Source organism: Rhynchophorus ferrugineus, unplaced genomic scaffold (assembly GCF_030347505.1).
Source record: "Rhynchophorus ferrugineus isolate W39M unplaced genomic scaffold, kcgeb_rfMv2 rfM3, whole genome shotgun sequence".
In the NCBI taxonomy this organism is placed as follows: Eukaryota; Metazoa; Arthropoda; class Insecta; order Coleoptera; family Curculionidae; genus Rhynchophorus; species Rhynchophorus ferrugineus.
The window spans coordinates 63499388-63519558 of NW_027472582.1; the positions used below are offsets into that span (position 1 = coordinate 63499388).

Here is a 20171-nt window from a genome sequence, read left to right on the forward strand (position 1 = left end):
GTTGCCAGGCACGTCTAGCAGAATCTCGAAATAAAAAGACCACCTTCTTATTAACCTAATAATCACTAATTTCAATCCACATCGTTATCAATATTTCTTTCTATATCCGTTCTTCCCGGTGGCTGTGTCCGGACGTGTTTTATTATAATTACACCTACGTCGTTCTGTGTTCGGGAAATTTCAACATAAAACTTTCGGCCTGAAACACAACAAACAACCAGACGTACATTGTTTAATGTCAGAAGTTTTAAATTAAACCAATTAAACTAGTCATTACGAAAAAGGAACTTTGTAAGGTACCATATAAATCTGCGTTTAGATACTTGATATCTTGCCATAAAATGATGACCGTTTTACTTCACGAGCTACAGAACATGGAGTTAATTAAGTTGGTGTCAGTATTATGGAGTAATATAGAAATATTCGTCTACATAAGGTTCTCGTTTCATTTTTAAATATATATATTTCTTCAAGTATTCTAAAAAACTTTTTATGTATTCCAGTCGTTACTGTGCAAAAAATTTAATAAAGAATGTGCTAGAATCACGGACGACTCAGCTGTTGTACATTTCGTTCAATGCTACTTTTATTATTTGTTCATTATAAATGAATAAATAAATATTTGTTTAGGCCACTCTAAAGTATTAGGTTTTGATCATCGATATTTTATTATTACTCTATTGATACTATATTGATATTGATATATTATTACTACGAAATTTTATGGTTTTCATATTTCTCTGTATATAATAAGATTTCCATTTAGTATTATTAATCTCAGTTTAAATGAAATTTAAAAAATCTACATATCTAAGCTCATCTACATCTTCTAGATCATCTAAAAAGTCACTTGAGATGTAATAAATACAGATCTAAGATCCCCAGAGTTGTTTCGCATTAGTCAGCAAATATATATTAGCATAAACTGATGAGAAGAATGAAGTATACTATGATCCATTTTAGAACCAGATTTCAGGATTACAACTTTACAGTTAATCATTATAATTAAAAAAATAATAACAACACAGTGAAGAAACGAAATGTCTTATCTATTAATTTTTCTAGAAGAAAAAAAATTTCGCTGCTTTTTATTATAATAAGAATGTGGCATATAGACATTTGATTTGATAAACATTTTAATTGATTTAATGTATGTTTTTATAAATATATCTTCGCTGATATAGATGTTGAAGAATAACAAAGGAAATACTAAAGGACTGATAACAAACAAGTTATATCTAATTGTGAACGTCAAAGTCAAATCTTTAGAATAAGTGAAAATGTGACCTTGAAATTTTTATATAGTTACCGAACCTTTCGCTTCTTTAAGACAGTGCATGTTAAAGAAGAGAAATATTGTAAATAAGAGCCAGTAAAATCTATTTGGCAATAAGTCGATATGGATTTTTGACTCGTATACTGTTCCAACAAATAAATGTTTTTCCACCTTATTTACTAAAAGTTCCTTTTTTCTATAGCTTTCTATGGTGAAAACACTTTATACCATTTGCTTCTGTGTTTCAAAGGACACATCAATAATTTACTTATTGCTAAATGGATTATTAATTAATAAATGTCAGGGAGTGACATATTAATTAGAAGTACATTAATTTTATAATAAAAGAGTAGTTTAAATGGGGTTTAATATAGTTTTATGTCGTCTGATGGTGGATAAGGCGTAAATGAAATCGACATTCGGTATCCTAAGACCATACATTTTTATTTTAAAAAAATGTCGGGAAAAGAACATCTCAATTCTCCTAGAATATAGAAATTGGGAATGGGATGTTTCCCATATCGCAGGCATCCAACTGTAAGGAAGGTAATTGGATTGGATAAAAAATAAATTGCATTCTCTTTTTAATATCGTAACGTGGCAGACTAAGTAGTTTTATCGCTGTTATATAAGATAAAATATTTTTTTACAGATACATTAAATTTAAAGTAATGTATTTAAAGTTTCGTCTTACTACATTATTAAATTACTTCTATGGATAATTTCAATACATTTCTGTGATGCCGATTAATTCTGCAAATTCTTCACATACATGTTTATATTATTTTGTTAAAATATAAATTTTTTGTGATCCTAAATACATATAGTGATTTTCGTAGAAATAATTTTTTACTCTTATATTATATCTCAATTACTGTTTAATTTAGAGTAATTTTTACAACCCTTGTGGCCATTCATTTTATTGTGTATATTATTAGTTTGTTCACTAATAACGGTAGTAGGGATTAGTTTTAGTTATTTTGGATCTGCTTTTTATAGGGGTTTACAAATTATGTACCTCGATCGATCATCGATAATAATTATGGTATTTTAGTTCTTGAGCAATAAGTAAAGCCTATTGATAGTTAAAAATACTAGTGATCTAGCCTCTTTATCACCAAATCGACTACATAATGAATTCGCAATAATCAATACTATTCATATTTTTATGAATTTGATAACTTAATCTACACTTTATTCTGTCACTTCAAGGTATTTTCGGAGATAATAACATATAATAACATATAATAACATAATAACAAGCCCAACGAAAGTTACAAAAAGCTAGTTAAAACATAAATAATAGAACCCATGCCTGGATAATAAAAATTAACGAAATTAAAACTGTACATGTGAAACTCACATATAAAAATCTATACCAGCACCAATAACAATAAATAATAGTCTCATTGCATATAGTAAAAACTCTGAGTATCTCGGAATGAATCTTGATGCAAATCTCCGCTGGAAGCAATTTGTAAAAGAGTAAGTTTTTTGCTATTATACAAGCAAATGTTGAAATCTATATGGGCATATAGAATTTAATTATGGAGATGGAGGAGTCCTGAGAAGTATTGTAGGTATTCTTAGGGATGATGACTGTCACTCAAGAAGAATGGGATACAGACCCAAAACAATCAAACCATTTGATCTTCTGTAGTGTAGTGTAGCGAGGTGCATTTAATAAAAAACCGCAGTGCTTATACATAAATATTATTATACTAGAGACTAAAGTATGGTTGATATGCCCTCTAGATATATTTCTAGTTTTAGCGTACTGTAAAGAAAAATTATAGGTTAGTCGGTACTACTATTAGTAATATAAAAAATTCTCATTTGGCTTCATTACTATTAATGTTTAATTATTCTTATATTTCGCTATATTTATTGCCAAGAACAAATAGAAATATTAAGAGACATTTATGATAAGTTGTTGTACTAGTAGGAGTTTTACATAAAATAATTTACAGTTTGAATAGTTGATACTAAGTACAATAGATAAAATAAATATACATTAAGAACTCATTGGCTATTTCAGCTCTTTAGAATCTCTAACATATCTGTAATAGGTAAATAAGCAAATATATACTATAGTAGAATATAGATTAATTTTATTTCATTAAACAAAATAACCGGATAGAGAAAGGACGGTTATAAACAAAAGTCAAGACAAAGGAGACTGAAAAAATGTAATTAAAAAAAAATACTAGCAAGATTAGTCACCAAAAAATTGCTTGAATGATGGTCTAATGAATGAGAATGATGTCTTTTATGAGAAAAAAGGCACGTCAGAAAGGAAGTTAGTGGCACCTGATCTATATACAAACTGGTACATTTGGTAAATATACCTCTAGGTATAGGTTTCTATGGATAATTTGGCTCCAAGAGGTGAAATAAGTTCAAGCAGTCAAACAATATGCTTTTTAGGAAATGTATGACATGTATTAACAAAATAGTGAAGACAAATTATAACTGAATAGTTAGATTCTCAACAATTTATGTAAACAAAAACAAAATTTTTATTCATCAACTAATTAGATAATGTTTTATGGGTGATAACTACGGAAAGATTCCTAAGGGATAATGAAAATGTAATTATTAATAGCATTCTAAAACGCACATGTCGTCATTTAACTCGCAAACGGAATTATTTAAATTTATATCTGCTCAACAAAAGACAGTAATAGCGCGATTTAATTCCCATGTTGTTGGATTTTCATTAATTAATTGGCAGACTCTATTCAATTGGGACATATTCGAGAAATGCAGATATATCAGGATTTAATAATGTTATAGATGTTCATATTTGAGGTCAAATTCTGTTTGGCAAAACGTTGAAAATTAATAAATAAGTCTGTAGTTTTGTCAGTGGCAACTCCTTGTTTAATATTCAATTCAATCGCCTTCAATCAAATATCAATTGTTAATTCTTTTCTGTCAAAATAATGCTTGATTTTGCAAACTTGGTAAAAGAGATCAGAGTCCATCTCTAATTAATAGTTTCCAGTCTTTCAGATCAAATATTTAAAATTTATCGTAAACTAAAATAAGTGTGCCTTCGAAAAGGCTATTTTCTCTGAACATTTCCCTAAACTCAACAATTCTAATCAATATCAACCTTTCTGGTATCCCTGATGGTTTGGTGCAGCTCAAGCATCTTATAATAAAATACAACTCATATACCATCTAATTTCTTCTAATAGTTTGTTTTTGTGGGGCTTTTTTGAACACCATCTAACGCTTTTTTTGAGTGGTTAATTTTTGACATATAAGCCTTCCTCGTACATTTATTTATTTCTATATAACTTGTATAGTTAACGAAGAACTGATTTTAAGTAATATATTATAAAGCAATTTTTATTGCTTAATTATTGACACATGAGATTTTGTTTCAGAAAATTATTAATAAATAATGATCCAATACTCAAAATATATTTGTTAACTCGCTGGATTTAGCTAGACTAGAAAAAGTGAAGCAATTTATCTCTTTATGCGTGGCTAAGATTATTCTGTAATTTATTAGAGTGTCCAGACCGCTGCAGATATATAAAAAGTTTAACAAATAATGCTAGACAATGGGAATGGTTGATAAGCTGGATTATCTAAAATTTAAAGCCTTATAAAGAAAATAAATAAATAAGTCTACGCATGATTTAGAGAAAGACCACAGTGGCAATAAATGTATATATAAGTTACAGCTAATATTATATTATTAACAATTTTGAAATTGGAAAATTAGGCCTAAGAGTGACTAAACAATTTAGGACAACAATATATCTAACTAGAATATATATAATATATATTCAGTACTAAATATATCATAATACATCTAAGACTATTAAAAAAATGCCGTATCAGGATTTTTCAATAAAAAGTCTATATAGCAATGCAAAGTAAATTACATAACTTCCAACATGTTTGAAGTAAAATAAAAGGAAATAGTAGTACTTCTAAGAAATTAAACAGTAGAATACAATTAGTTTCGCGTTTAGAGTTCGTCTATAGTTAGAGCTAATATAATATAATTTGAAACAAATGACAAATCAATAGTAGCGAATACGTTATCGTAAATTATTGTTTATATCTTAATTTCTATTACTACAAACTCATATTTACTTGATTTATATAATCTTTAATAAATATACGACAAACATTTTATTATGTATTGAGTAAAAATAAGGAAAGACAGTAATTAATAACTACTAAATTATAATAGAAATATAGAAACTTGCCAGCACACTGGGAATAAAAATGAAAATAAAAGTTATTCAAAATATTACAATAACAAGGCTGAGTATATCAGCGGTTACCGGGTTGACAGATAAACATGAGTTGAAGTTTTATATAGTATACTAAAAACTCCATTTTACTTAGAAATTGTTCAAAATCTTTTCTTAATGGGTGTCTCTCACTTGAATGGAATAATTGTGCCAAAAATCAATTGGGTGTATATTTTCCAAAAAAGAACTTATTAATTTCACAGTTGAACATTTATTGGGTACTTAAGCTATTTGAACCAATATATTGGAATTAACAATTGTTGGTTAATATTGATTATCAATTATATTTGACAGCATATTCTATAATCTATTTGGTTTCAATAGAAAAAAGAATGTGATTTATGGAAATGACAATTCTAATAAAATATCATTAGCTATATAACATTATAATTAGAGAAAACATACAAAAATCAACATGTGACCTTCACAATATTAATCTGTGCTGGTTTATTTTCAAGATATTAATCGTTATTGTACTAAAAGCTGCTTAAAAATGTGTTGTCTCAAAAACAAAAGCATTATTTAGTAGATTAATTGACTAACATAGATACTAAACGCCGAAATTTTTTTTGTAATTATTCGAATATTAGAGATCTGTTGCATTATATTATCACTTATGATAAGGAATTGATATAGTATTAGAACCAATTTCAGCTATTTCGGAATATTCAATTTAATTTTTAAAATATCTAATAATGTGTCGCTGATATAGTGAAAATAATTACAAGTTATAAGCTTATAAAACATATAACGAAAGTTACATAATAACATAACGTCGCATTTATTTAATTTTAAACATATAAAGCAATATTAATTAAAATTATTTTTAATTGTGTATATAACAGATGGCCAAATTGTGAATTATATTCAATGATATATAGAATTTGTTAACGGTTCGGTGTCTGAATTTGTAAATGTGCTCTAACTTCATGAGTAACATGTTTATCTCTAACATATTAATGGCTCTTGTACTAAAAGATGCTTAACAATGTACTAATTAAAAAAAACACTATTTGCTAACCTAATTGAATGGCAGAGCTACTGAACGCCGAAATTAATTTGTAGTTATTCGAGAATTAAATACCCAAGTAAAAGTTTCTTTTGCATTATATTATCGCTGCTGATAAGAAATTGGTACATTATTTTAATAGATTACAGCTATTTCGGAATACTCAATTTAATTTAAGAAAACATTACAGTTAATTTATTAGGAGAAGGTTTTACTTCTTTCGAAAGTGTTAAAATCTGTGTGCAGAATTGGATATAATGGAAATTAACTTTAACCAGATTCACTAAAATAACCGATGTTATATATAATAATTATTGAATATTCATTATTCCTGAATAATTATATATCGAAACATATTTATTAATTTTTTAAGAGTCTTTCTTTATATTTGTTGCATTTACAGGGATGACAGATTTTATGAAGAACATTTATAGTAAATGTTGGAAAGGTAAATTCGATACGGAAAGACTTTAGCCATTAAAGCTGGAAGGATTTATTTCTCTAGAGATTCGTAATTGCTTTCCCATCATTTACGGTGAACCAGTAAGGTTTGGAAAGCCGAGTAGTCTTTTATGGTTCTTAACTAAAAGAGACTTGTAACAATATGCTGAAAACATATTGGTTTGAATTAAAACATCTTTGTAACCTCAAATTGCTATTAGTTAATGTATATATATATATATATATATATATATATATATATATATATATATATATATATATATATATATGTGTGTGTGTGTGTGTGTGTGTGAGTATATATAGAGCAAACCATTGATCCTTTAAATAAATCATTTATTTATCTAATTGCTATCGGTGAAGTGTATGGTTGGATGAAAACGCGATGTAATCAAAAGCGCGTATTGTTTTATGAGCCGTCAAAGCGTGGTGAAATAATTGTCCGAATGGAGTACAAATAATACTTAGTTGCAACGAGATATTGTGAATTGTACCACTTGTATTATTCCATTTTATCTGTTACTATATAGTGTGAAAAATATTATCTAATATTAATAAATAATAAAAAAATGCCATTTGCTGAAATAAAAAATGAAATAGAGTCTATTCAAAATAATAGTGAACTCAGGTCATCAAGATGTTTGATGTATTGCCTGCCACAATTTGTAAATTCGTTTTGGAATCAAGCAGTATCTTCCTTCTTATTTTATTTTAGTATTCTAACTAACTACAGCTTATAAACAGGCAAACGTTGTTTAAACGCTTTGTTTGTTTTGATAAATTTCCAATCGTTGCTTATTATTACTCTGGTTGAAAATGCCGAAGTTATCATATAGTCAGATTCAGAAGCAGATTGCATCTGGAATTAGTTACTGCGAACAGGAACGAGATAATGGAGGCCCCCTCTTAGAGGGCTAGAAAATGTGTTAGAGAGGTAAACATTTTCACTGTTAAATACTGAGTTGCTGCGGCTTCTATTTAAAATATATTTTAGCTTTTCTCAGTCGAACATAATTAGCGGCACAGTGACTAGAATATTTAAAAAAATGAAAAACAATAAAATCTTGCATTCACCGAAAAGAGACCGTCCTTATACGAAGAGCGTGACTATATTCTGGATAACAAAGTCAGCTTGATATTAGCTCTATCAGAAAATATACGAAATGCATAAAAATAGAGAGTAGTATTTTCAATACTAACATAATTTAATACAATTATTTCAGAAGAAACTGTTAGTCTGTAAAGTGGCTATAAAAAGCTTAGAGATATACAGCTCTTTGTGGGATGTAAAACTTCCCTTCATACACTATTGTGTAATATAGGATTTTAATGCTGTAAAAATACCCGGGAAGGGTACTAATGAAATGGACGAAAGACTTGTTATTTATTTTGTCTATAGGTCAGAGGGGGATATTCCATAAATGGGACATTGGGTCACAGTAAAGACAAAAAAAATTGATGGAAAAATGTAAACGTTGAAATAACAATTGATTAGGTTTTATTAGTCATACCATTTATTACTAATTCATTGCAGATATATTGTACTCCAGGTTGGAAATAGGAATCGTTTTATTCCTGTCTGGATATGTGAAACGAAGTATTATCTGTCGTAACACATTTGGTTTGGATGAACTCGATAGTTAAAAATTGGTAATTAAAAAGTGCACCGAATGAAGCAGGAGGTAAACGTGTTAAGTAAGAGATAAAATTAAATGTTCTGTAATAAAAGTAAAATACATTACTTGGTTATACAATTGTTAATTAGGTTGATTATTATGCAGGGGATAACACTAAATAAAAAAACGCTCTTACTCCTCCACCATATATATATATATATATATATATATATATATATATATATATATATATATATATATATATATAATATAAAAAACATATATATATATCGCGTCTACTAACTACTATTCAGTTAAAGCTATTTATTTCGCTTGGGTTTAATGAAATTGTTTTGCTCTCAATATTCTATGGTTATTTTGCTTAATCTTCCACTTGCTTTTTTTCTACGAGCCTAACAAAACAACGCCCCCCTAACTCCGGCAAATTGAAGCTCCCTTAATTCCATTACATACCTTTTTCATCGAATTTATTAAGCAGGATAAAAAAACGTCCAATTTTAGCTTCAGAAAATTTGCCTGAATTAAATCATTGAAAAATAAGATAAATGTGAAAAGCAAAGAGTATACAGGAAAATTATTGGATACAATAAAATTAGGTAAAACTTGGGTATTTTTATGTGATTTTAATAAGAAAATTTCTTTATTATGTAATTTAAATATATTAGGTAATAATTGGCGGTAAACAATTACTGAATATATTGCTTTAAAATTTCAACATGTTTAATAAGTGTACAAAATATAAAATTGTTTTAATATATTTACTGTGAGAAATACTAATTTAATTCATTATTTTTCAAACACTAATTTATTATTGACTTTTGAAACTAGAATACTTTCTAGATATTGAAAAATATAAGTAGTTGATTTACCGCTGTTCGAAAGATACTGCTTTATTCGCTGGGTAATTTCGGTTAAAAAAATACGCAGTGGTATTGAGGATACTTCAATTTGCCAAATCTAGTAAAGCGTTGTTTTCTTAGGTTCGCAAAAAAGGTAAGTGGATATTAAGCAAAATATCTGAAGAGTATGGAGAGCCAAACAATTTTATTATTATGTTTGAGAAGCAGAGGTTTGATTAAAGCAAATTTTGTTTCCTTTCCAGTTTGTTTTCTCCTGATATAGGATGGTAATATATTATGTTTATATATTAAAGTCTGATTCAAGTTTTACAAATAATAAGATAGTTAATAATGTTGATAATCTACGGAGCAAAAATATTTTTAAAAAGCTGTGAGGATGAAGAATCAATGAAGACTGAAGAGTGAGAATCAGTTTCTGGTAATATTTATACGAAATATTAGTCAGGTCAATAGTTTTCATTTATATTTGGAACCAGTTCTACTGAATTTGACTTATTTCTCGATTACTGGTAAATTAGAACGGTATAATTAATATTTAAGTTAATAATAATATTATCAAAATTAAATATTTAATTATACCAGGGCTAAGTATGAGGAAATTAAACAATTTTTGGTATTATTTTGTTATTTATTCAAGTCCCCAAAGATATAAATGAAACCACTCTAGAAATAATGAACTAAGAATTCATGGATATTAAATATGTATTTATGTCTAAAGAAATCATATAAATTTTACTCAAAGTTTTCTACTTTTGCAAACACGTTCATCAAAATATTATAATATAAATATATATATTATTATATTTATATTATATTTCTAAGTAAGTAAAAATATGTCGCTGAAAGAGTGAAAATAATGATTGGTTGTAAGCGTATAAAATATATATCGAAGATTACATAATATTATGACTACATTTCGTAGAATTAATATAATTTTAAACGAATAAATCAATATTAATTAAACTTATTGTTAATTTAAGAAAGTGTTTATCATAGATGAACAAATTGTGAATTGAATTCAATAGAGTTGGGAATTTTTTAATTGTACAGTGTCTGCCTTTGTAAATCTGCTCAAGCGCCATGAGTGACAAAGGTCAGAAAATTGTATTATTTCAGTAGTTTTAGTTTTTCTACATATTCCTATCAAAAACTCACCATCTTCGTTATTTCGTATTATAAATTTTTATTTATAATATATAATGGCAAGTTTGTTACAAGTGGCACATTGTTATATAGTTTGTTTTATGAAATAATAATAGTAGCTAATAAGATTTAAATATATATATATATATATATATATATATATATATATATATATATATTATATTTATATTTATATATAATTTTTGTACACATCTAATCGTAATGGTTGAAATTGAGTATATATTATTAAAATGTTGTAAATAAAATAGTAATAAATATTTGATTATATATCTGTATATTAACTTACTTAATGACTTCTTCTTAACTATTAACCTCAATGTGTAATGCCGACTGAACTACTTCTACCTGCTACAAAACCGACGTCACATAGTCCTAAAACGCGAATTCGAAATTGGATTTCCCGATATCTGGACACATTTTGTTCTTCGTTTCGTGAGAATGAAAGGAGGTTGAAAAAGTGGTATCACACACGAGTCGATTACTTCTGTGGGAACGTTTCGGGTGTTGACGGGTGCTGTATGAGGTCTCGTCTCGCACTGAGGAAGGCTCGGCGTCGTGGCGCAACGTATCGACCGATAGGGACTTCGCGCGCGTTCACCCTCTGGACGTATATAGTCTGTTGCGTCGGATTTGTCTGGAACAAGGAGAATGGTGGATAACTGGCGCTTTCCCGGAAAAGCTCAATGGTATTTACTTAAAACACCTGCACATATGCGTCAGCTTCTACGGTCAAACGTAATCAGATCGACTGTTGCCACTGAACACCCACTCATATTTTACTCGCGCTTTACAAATCTGGATATGTATTTATCGTTCTTCCATGCTTGAAACTTTTAATTGATTTTCACTTTGATGTGTAACAATATTCTAAGGTAAATACTGTGATTAAATTAAATACTGTTATCAAATGTACCTAATTTTAATATTATAATATATCCAGTGCACACAAGAGCTTGTAAGTTCACACTCAGTAAGTTGTTACATTCAATTCATTTTACAATCAGCTACCAAATTAACAATTTTATATCCAAGTAATATATTTTACTTTCATTAGAGAAAATATTTGCCTTTTTATATTTAGTTCTTGTTGCCTTTTTTACGGTTATCTCTTGTCAAATTATTTTCATATCACTATATTTCAGCACAGTTTCTTCTATTACAACCTTTGTACATTTATATTGATAAAGTTAAATCACTGTATTTTCTTTAATGGATTTGCCATATCGGCAAAACAGTTTATTGTTTATGTTTATTGTCTTTACGTTCTTTTTGTTAGTCTTGCCAAGGGTGGCCAAATGTTCCACTTTAAAATATCTATGTCTGCACGTAAATTAAAATAATAAATATTCCTTAATTTGTTTGATGTTTCCTTACGGTATGTAAAATGATGACTTGGATCCCTAAGGAATTGCATATCCGTAACTATTCTATAATAAGTAAGAACCTCCCAGACTAACAATTGTCTCTAATATAATTGTATAAAATTATGTTTATGAAAAACTACTCTCTATTTTCATATATTTCATAAATTTAATATCGAATAGAACGTACATCAAGGTGATCTTTCTTTTCAGTGACTCTAACATTATATTGTTTTCTTTTTTTGCTAGCTTTGAGATTGCTAGTAAGAAGAAACTATGTAATTTATATGGTAATTTATTTTTGATTGACTATTTGTTAGCTTCTGCATTTTTAATCAAAGTATTCATAAATATTAAGCAGCGATTTTCGATTTATTAAAATAAGCAAAGCGCGAAAACAATCTTTGCCGATACCTTTTATTATTACTAAAGATTTGAATAGTTTTACAGACATTTGACTACTGGAGGAATTTTAAAAGACTGCCTGTGTTCGGACTCATCAGACAAAATTGTAACTCTTTTTAACTAAAATAAAATGACAAAGAAAATATTGCTTGGTATAAAAAGGAATTGACTATTGCCAATTATTGCTATAGGCAATATATGATACAATGTGATGAGTTCACTGATATTTTGAATATATATTATAGAAAGATGGTTGTTTTCAATATTATTTTAAATATATTGTAATTGAAGTTACCAATTGTTTATCTCATGTGTGGGGTTTCGCTCTCTTCAATCTTCTGATTTCCTGCGTGTTGTATAGTAGTTTTATTGCTTCCGTGTTGCTGTGAATTAATTATATTATTTCACGTTTTTAATTTTTATTATTTCATGTGAAATGTTGGATAACTTCGCCAATAAATTTGATGTCGAGCTCATTGTGTTTTGGTATCATTGGATTATTAGTTGGTTTGATGGTTTAGTGGAATATTATTCTGTATTTCTAAATATTTATGCTCCATAAGTCTAAATAGACTTTATATTAGACTGATAAACCGATACATTTGATATTAGATCAAGTTGGGAGTATCTTATGACTAACCAGTATATTTCTCTGATTTTGAGTTTGATCTGCTCTGTTTTTTGTCTAACGTGTTGTAAAAATAAATATGAAGAGAGATATTTTAAAACAAACACACAATTTTTCACAATTTTGTTCTCGTTAACGTTCTATATATTTAGATATCCCGACAAGAGTAAGATTTATATGATGTAGATTGCTCGTTCCTACCTCTTTCAAATTCATAAATCTATGGTAAAGTGGAAAATGGTAAAATGTTTAAATATGGAATATGTCGAATATCAGATGGAATCTTTATTTTTCTTATTATTTTAATGACAATGTTGCTTTTGTAGGCACAGTCGAACAAAAGTAACTCTTATCTATTTAGTTAATAAATATTTACAACTTTTATAATAATGGACTTCTCTGTATAATGTTGAAAAGTGAAAGCTTTGTTTAAATGTATGTTATTATATTTACAAGGGGGTATTCTAGTCTAGAAATTACATGAGAAAAGCGATTTTGCTTTTATATTATCAAAGCCTAACCCATTGACAATATGCCTATAAGAGAATTTTCCAACATTTTAATTATTTTCGTAGATAGAGCTCTTTTAATAACTCGGCATCTAAACCTCGGCATCTATAAATACATTTTAAACGTTTCTTTACTACTTTTTTCGAGACGGATGATATGATGGAAATATCAAAAAATCGTAAAAATATTTCTCGTTTTTCTCTTAATTTGGTGAACATAATTATTTAACTTGGGAATCATTATTTGTTTGGATGCATTTTGAAAAAGTTGGACTGGAAATATTTCTTCTTTTTCGCTATTTAACTCAATATTTATAAATTATAATATTAAACTGAAAATATCGCCATACATGCGTCATCGTCTATGTTAAGACATTATCAGATCACACATGCACCACCATTTTCTAAGTATTTACACAATATATTATAGTTTTTCTATTTCGCGTTATACTAATGAGCGAACAAAGAAAAAATACGATGTACACGATGTACACGATGCTTTTTTATACAGTTATATATAAGTTAGTTTATTTCTCTACAGTTTGTACAGTTTAGTTAAAAAAGCTTTCTTTATGTCCTTATATTAACAAGTTTTTCAATTTAAAATTTGTTATAAGTAATATTTTAGTCATTTTATTGAAATAAACGTAAAACTTTATTAACCACATACGCTTAAACTGGTATAAACATGTTGTATACATGCATAATGTTAATATTAATTTCCTATTAAGTCGACTCATATTACTTATTAAAGCTGAACACCTTTCGTGTTACAAAACAATTCCAACAACGTGAAGAAAAAATAGTAGTAGTAGATGTTATGTATCAGACATTTTTAGATAATAGTTTAATGGTTTACTTTATTAGCAGGGCTATAATACTTCATATTCATAGTTTCAAAACAATTTGAAAATAATTTCTAAGTGTTGCTTCTTTATCATTTCAAATATTCTGTTATTTTTGGTAGTGCATTTAATTTGTTATTTTAGGAGCTTTAATATATCGTTCGCTTATCATCTATCATTGTATGTCACCATTTGATAAAACAACTATCGCATTTTTATTTTTGAAGCAATATTTCACAAGACTCTAAGCACCTTTTCGAGATTTAGAGAGATCATGAGGTATCCATTTTTATTCGTTATGAGTTACTTTCGCAGTTCTTAGAAATTTATATATAGACTTCCCAACTGGCACTTACTTTTTCAAGTTGTTCTTGTTTTTGACTTATCTATTAGTAGATCCCCAGACTATTATAATTTGATTTAATGTTCTTAATGAATATAAAAATTCTTCATAAACGTTATAAATAAGTTACACGACAAAACATTGCTTTGAGAGAAGTTACGTGTCAATAATAATTAACATAACATAACACTTTATACATACGATTATAAAAATAGTTAATTACTATATTACATTCTTGTCGCATAATGTTATTTCTATGTTAAATCCATGAAATATTTTCGAAATTTAATGAGTTTGTTTAAATCTAAGCGAAATTAAATATTCAGTTAATTTAAATAAATATTATTATTTATCCTTATATTTGAATTCCATTTACATCATCGTAAAACAAATATGATTGCATATCTGGCATATATAAATTAGTAATTATTTTAATAAAATAGTTAAATATTTATTTTATTTAAACTTTAAAAACATATATAGTTAAATTTATTATATTTATTTTATTTTTTGAGAAGTTAATATATTTTTACCAGGTATTGTCTGTTGCTAATGACATTTGTTAAAGATTTCTATTTGCATTTTAATACATTGTACCAAAAGTATATGTTATTTTATTTTAGATATTGCGGATAAATTATTTAATAAATATATTCAATTCATAATATTGATATCAATATATTTAGTAATTTTAATAACTAATGATTTATTGAATATTTTATATTGTAATATATATCTATTTGGGTTTAAACTTTCTTGTGTAATTTTGTTCATCATAATTATAATAGAAACCCTACCACTATCCTAATTCTAATTTTTATTTTATCATTTCTATAGCATAAAGGTTACCATGACAATAAGTTTCTACACCTATTAACTATTAACCAAATGGGCTTGCTCCCCATTCGAAATGTTATGCGATAGTGATCTTTATTCAGTACCAGGGAGTATTTTATTTAAAATGAAAATGTATTTCCATTTTGTGTATATAAGGGCGACATAATATCTAGTTGTATATTTAAAATTCAATACCATATATATATATATATATATATATATATATATATATATATATATATATATATGTATATATATATATTGCTATAAAAATGTATAGGCATTTAAATACTATTTTAACAGATGAATAACACAGATGAATTTCGCCTTTAACTACGTTCATTCACAATGATAATTCTAAGCCAATTTAGAGTAAGTATCAAAAATATAATTATTACATAATTCTTTTCTCAAAATATTAATTTTAAGGAAAGGAATGTCAATTAGAATGTTGTAAGATTTATAAAATTTCCTTTTTCCCATATCAATTTATATATGTGTCAGCAATATTTATTATACGTTATATAGATTGTTATAATATACTAATTATATTCTCTCCCACAGTATTTTTTCTCTAGCTACTATTTTTCTCATTATCTTGGTATCATGTGAATGTTAAATCTGAAATAACAGGGCAATTGAAAAGTTCCCGGTCTACCATAGTAAAAAACATTTTTTTGCAAAATTAATTTTTTTTATTCAACTTAATTCCCTTCAAGGGTGATACACTGATTATAGCGAGCCTCCAGCTTTTCGACACCATTTTTGTTGTACGATTTGTCCTTTGCTTCAAAATAGGGCTCAGTTTCGTCGATCACCTCTTCATTCGACGAAAATTTATTCCCAGCGAGCATTCTTTAGAGATCTGAGAACAGGAAGTAGTCGCTGGGGGCCATATCTGGAGAAAACGGTGGATGAAGAAGCAATTCGAAGCCCAAATCATGGATTTTTGACACGTTGTATTGTCTTGGTGATACAGCATTTTCTTTTTCTTCAAATGCTTCGATTTCGTCCTCCAAATGGCCCAATAACGCTACGTAATATTCACTGTTGATGGTCCTTCCATTTTCAAGATAGTCAATGAAAATTATTCTATGTGCCTCTCAAAATACAAACGCCATAACATTGCCAGCCGACTGTTGCGTTTTCCCACGATTTTCTGTTGGAGCGGGTTCATCGTGTGCAGTCGGATGAGTGTTGATTAGATTTCGGAGTGAAATGATGGAGCTATTGTCACATATCGATGCAAAAACTCGGGTTTATTACGCTTGATAATCTTCAAACACTGCTCCGATTCATGAACTCGGCATTGTTTTTGGCCAAAAGTGAACTCGCGCGGCACCCACTGTGCACATAGCTTTCTCATACCCAAATATTCGTGAATGATATGATCTCTTTAGAGTGTCTGCTGTTTCATTCAGTTTCAATTTACGGTCATTCAAAATCGTTTTGCGGATTTTTTAAATGTTTTCGTCTGTAACATCTTCTTTTGGGTGTTCACTGCATTCATCGTCTTCGGTACTCATTTGACCACGTCTAAACTTAGCATACCAGTCCTTGATAGTTGATTTTCCTGGGGTAGTGTGCGCAAATTCGGCATCAAGCCAAGTTTTTGCTTCAACTGTATTTTTCCTTCACAAAGCAATATTTTATCAACACGCCAAATTCCTTTTTATCCATTTTTTTCACAATAACAAAAGTTGCTTCACTCAAAATGCTATAATTCACAAACTAATGATCCGACAGCTATCAAACTTATACTGGCATCTTTTGATAGTTAGGGCTAAATGAAAAATATATTGATTTAATTCTGGTAGAGCCACCTATTTGTCAGGCCTAAGACTTTTTAATTGACCTGTTATACAGCAGTGATTGTGAAATCTAATTAGTAGATATTATCATCATTTTTTGTTGTATGTAAGAGCATTTTATTTCATAAATTATTTGCAAACTAATAATATTTTAAGTTAAGAATTTTATTTTAAAATCTAGGACTCTCCTAATTGTTGTTTAAAGAATATTTAATTTTATCAGTTATTAAGGGAATAATTGTTCCATCATTTATATTATTATCTGGATTCAACTCCCTAATCAGGAACATTATTGAATCAAATGTACTTTGAGTTTACTACGATTCTCTCGAATTATAAAAGGTATCAGTTGTGTCTTGAATAAAAGGCCGTAGTCTCCATATTTTTATATTATTAGGTGCTTCATCTATTGGCGACAATGCGAGGTATGAATGTAAATCTACCCTAAATATTAAATTTGGTTGTGGTTTGGGTATTTATCTACATATTATAATAGACACAGTTTCCCATTAGTTTTATTTATTTCTTTGGTGTATGGAGATATTAGTCAAATTTGCATTTTCGATACTCATTAGTGTAGGTTTTTTAGATATTAGACGAAAATGCCGAAACTCTGAGGAAAGATCAGACTCTTAAACAACTTTTAGGGGCCTTGAATCAACAATCACCCTTATAAAATAATTCTCTCACTCACAGGCTTCACAATCCAGTATGTATCATTTCGCCGAAGTGTCAACAAAGCTTTTTTCAGTACGTTGAAAATCTATTAATTTGTACCGACTAAATCGCATTGGCGGGAATTTTTACTTTTTTGCTTCAATTTGAAGAATAAGGCGGCTGAAAGCCCTCAAATTCTATCTGAAGCTTATAGCAACTATGCTCCATCGATTTCATTATATGCATACTGGTTTCGGCATTTTAACAGTAGTATTTTTGACACTGAAGACAAAGAGAAAGAAAGTTCTGGACAATCAAAACAATTTAGAGATGAGTATCTGAAGGTACTTTAAATGAAACCATCATTGGAGATCGCTTTCGACCACAATTGATTCGTTTGAACCGAGCACTTTGTAAAAAACGGACTAATTATGAGCAAATACACAACAATATTATTTCTCAACATCACAACGCTCGATCACATGTTACAGATCCAGTGAAGACACACTTAGAAACATGAAAATGGGAAGTGCTATTCCTATATTATACTACTAGTTCCGAAAAGAATCGTTATCTATCTGAGCAACGCGTCTCTTATAAAAATATCAATAGCTAAGCCGATTATCCACGAATTAGGAAAAGCAGTAATTGTCGATGGACAATACTTTGCACCTTGAATAACATAAAAAAATCTTGAATAACATAAAAAAATAAATCATTCAAATAAAATCAATCCTTTAAAACTAATTTATAAGTCTAATATTTCCAAATCCTTACAAGCGATTGGAAGGATCCAAAATAGCAGAAAATGGTTACTAAACGAATTGTATCACGAACGGGAAGTTCTGCCGCAGCTGGTCGTAGACACGCCTTCTGATTCTGAAGAGCTTTTTCTGAGAAGTGCGATAATAGATCGATTATTGGGTCGTCAAACCAATAACGTTGAGTAGACACGGTGTAACAATTAAACAATAATATTATACATCTAGAATTAATTATTCCGAAAGAAACTATCGTTAATTATTTCATTCCATTGCAAGGTTGGACCAGAAGAAGGCCGGAATTTTTTCCGGTGACAATAGAGGTTTATTGAAAATTTGACCTCCTTCCATACGGATCCCAAAACGTGCCGCAGACGACGGCCTTAATGCAACTTCGATCTATACCCACGCAGAGTTTAATCCTGGCGAAAAGGCGCCGCAATTTTTCTCTCCAATTTTCCCGTGCCCTTTTTCGGTATTTAGAATTATAGCCGGTATTAAAGATAACGTTATTTCCGTCTTGTCGTTTTGTAACTTTGCACATTTCGTTAATGTTCACTTCCTGATTTTTTCCTTTTTTATTTGTTCGTATGATTGGATTCTGTTTCCGTTTTCATCGTAAACCTTCGCGTGTCCCTCGGGATTGTGCTTTCACCAATCCCATGTATATCGCCGTATTTTTTTCCTTTTTGTGGATATATTTGTTAGGAACAATATAATGATTGAATGAAAACCTTATGTTACTACTATTAGTATTACTTCAAAGTTTTATGAAATATTTTTGACAAGAAAATTGAACCGACTTCAAAAAATAAACAAGGAACTGATTAAAAAGTAAAATATAGTCAAGCGTAGATTTTTAACACATTGAAAAACGTAATACGTAAAAAATAATCATTGGAATGGACATCAGTTCTCCTTATAAAGACACTACTGAAAGCAATATATTTTATAACAAATTAGAATGTTTTGCATGAAGTTTGTAGACATATTTGCCCCTTTGATTGATATTTTAATAATATTGTTAAATTTATCAGCAACTGATGTTTTAATGTTCAGTTAAAGTAATATAAATGAACTTCAGTAAATATTTTTATTAATATTTAATACATTCTTGCAGACTATGATCTTTTATCATCTAAAAACGTATTGATTTTGTATTCGAGATTCGTGTACGCTAGTATGCATATCAATTAAAAAATAATCGTTGTATAAATAATTTGTAGTTATTAGGTAATAGAAATCGAAGACATTCATCAAAGACACAAGTTTCATATGTTTTATGTTACGAAATTAAAGACACAGTAATTTTAAACATTGGGAAAAATG

At 28.5% G+C, this 20171-nt stretch overlaps 1 protein-coding gene across 1 annotated transcript in view; it reads right to left on the minus strand.

Annotated features, from left to right (window-relative positions):
• LOC143193160 (solute carrier family 7 member 14) overlaps positions 1–11236 on the minus strand; it is a 166937-nt gene extending 155701 nt beyond the window's left edge. Inside the window, exon 1 of the mRNA XM_076399171.1 lies at positions 10972–11236. The gene's annotated coding sequence lies outside the window, so the exon portion shown is untranslated. The remainder of the gene's footprint in view (positions 1–10971) is intronic.
• Between the last annotated feature and the right edge of the window lie 8935 nt (positions 11237–20171).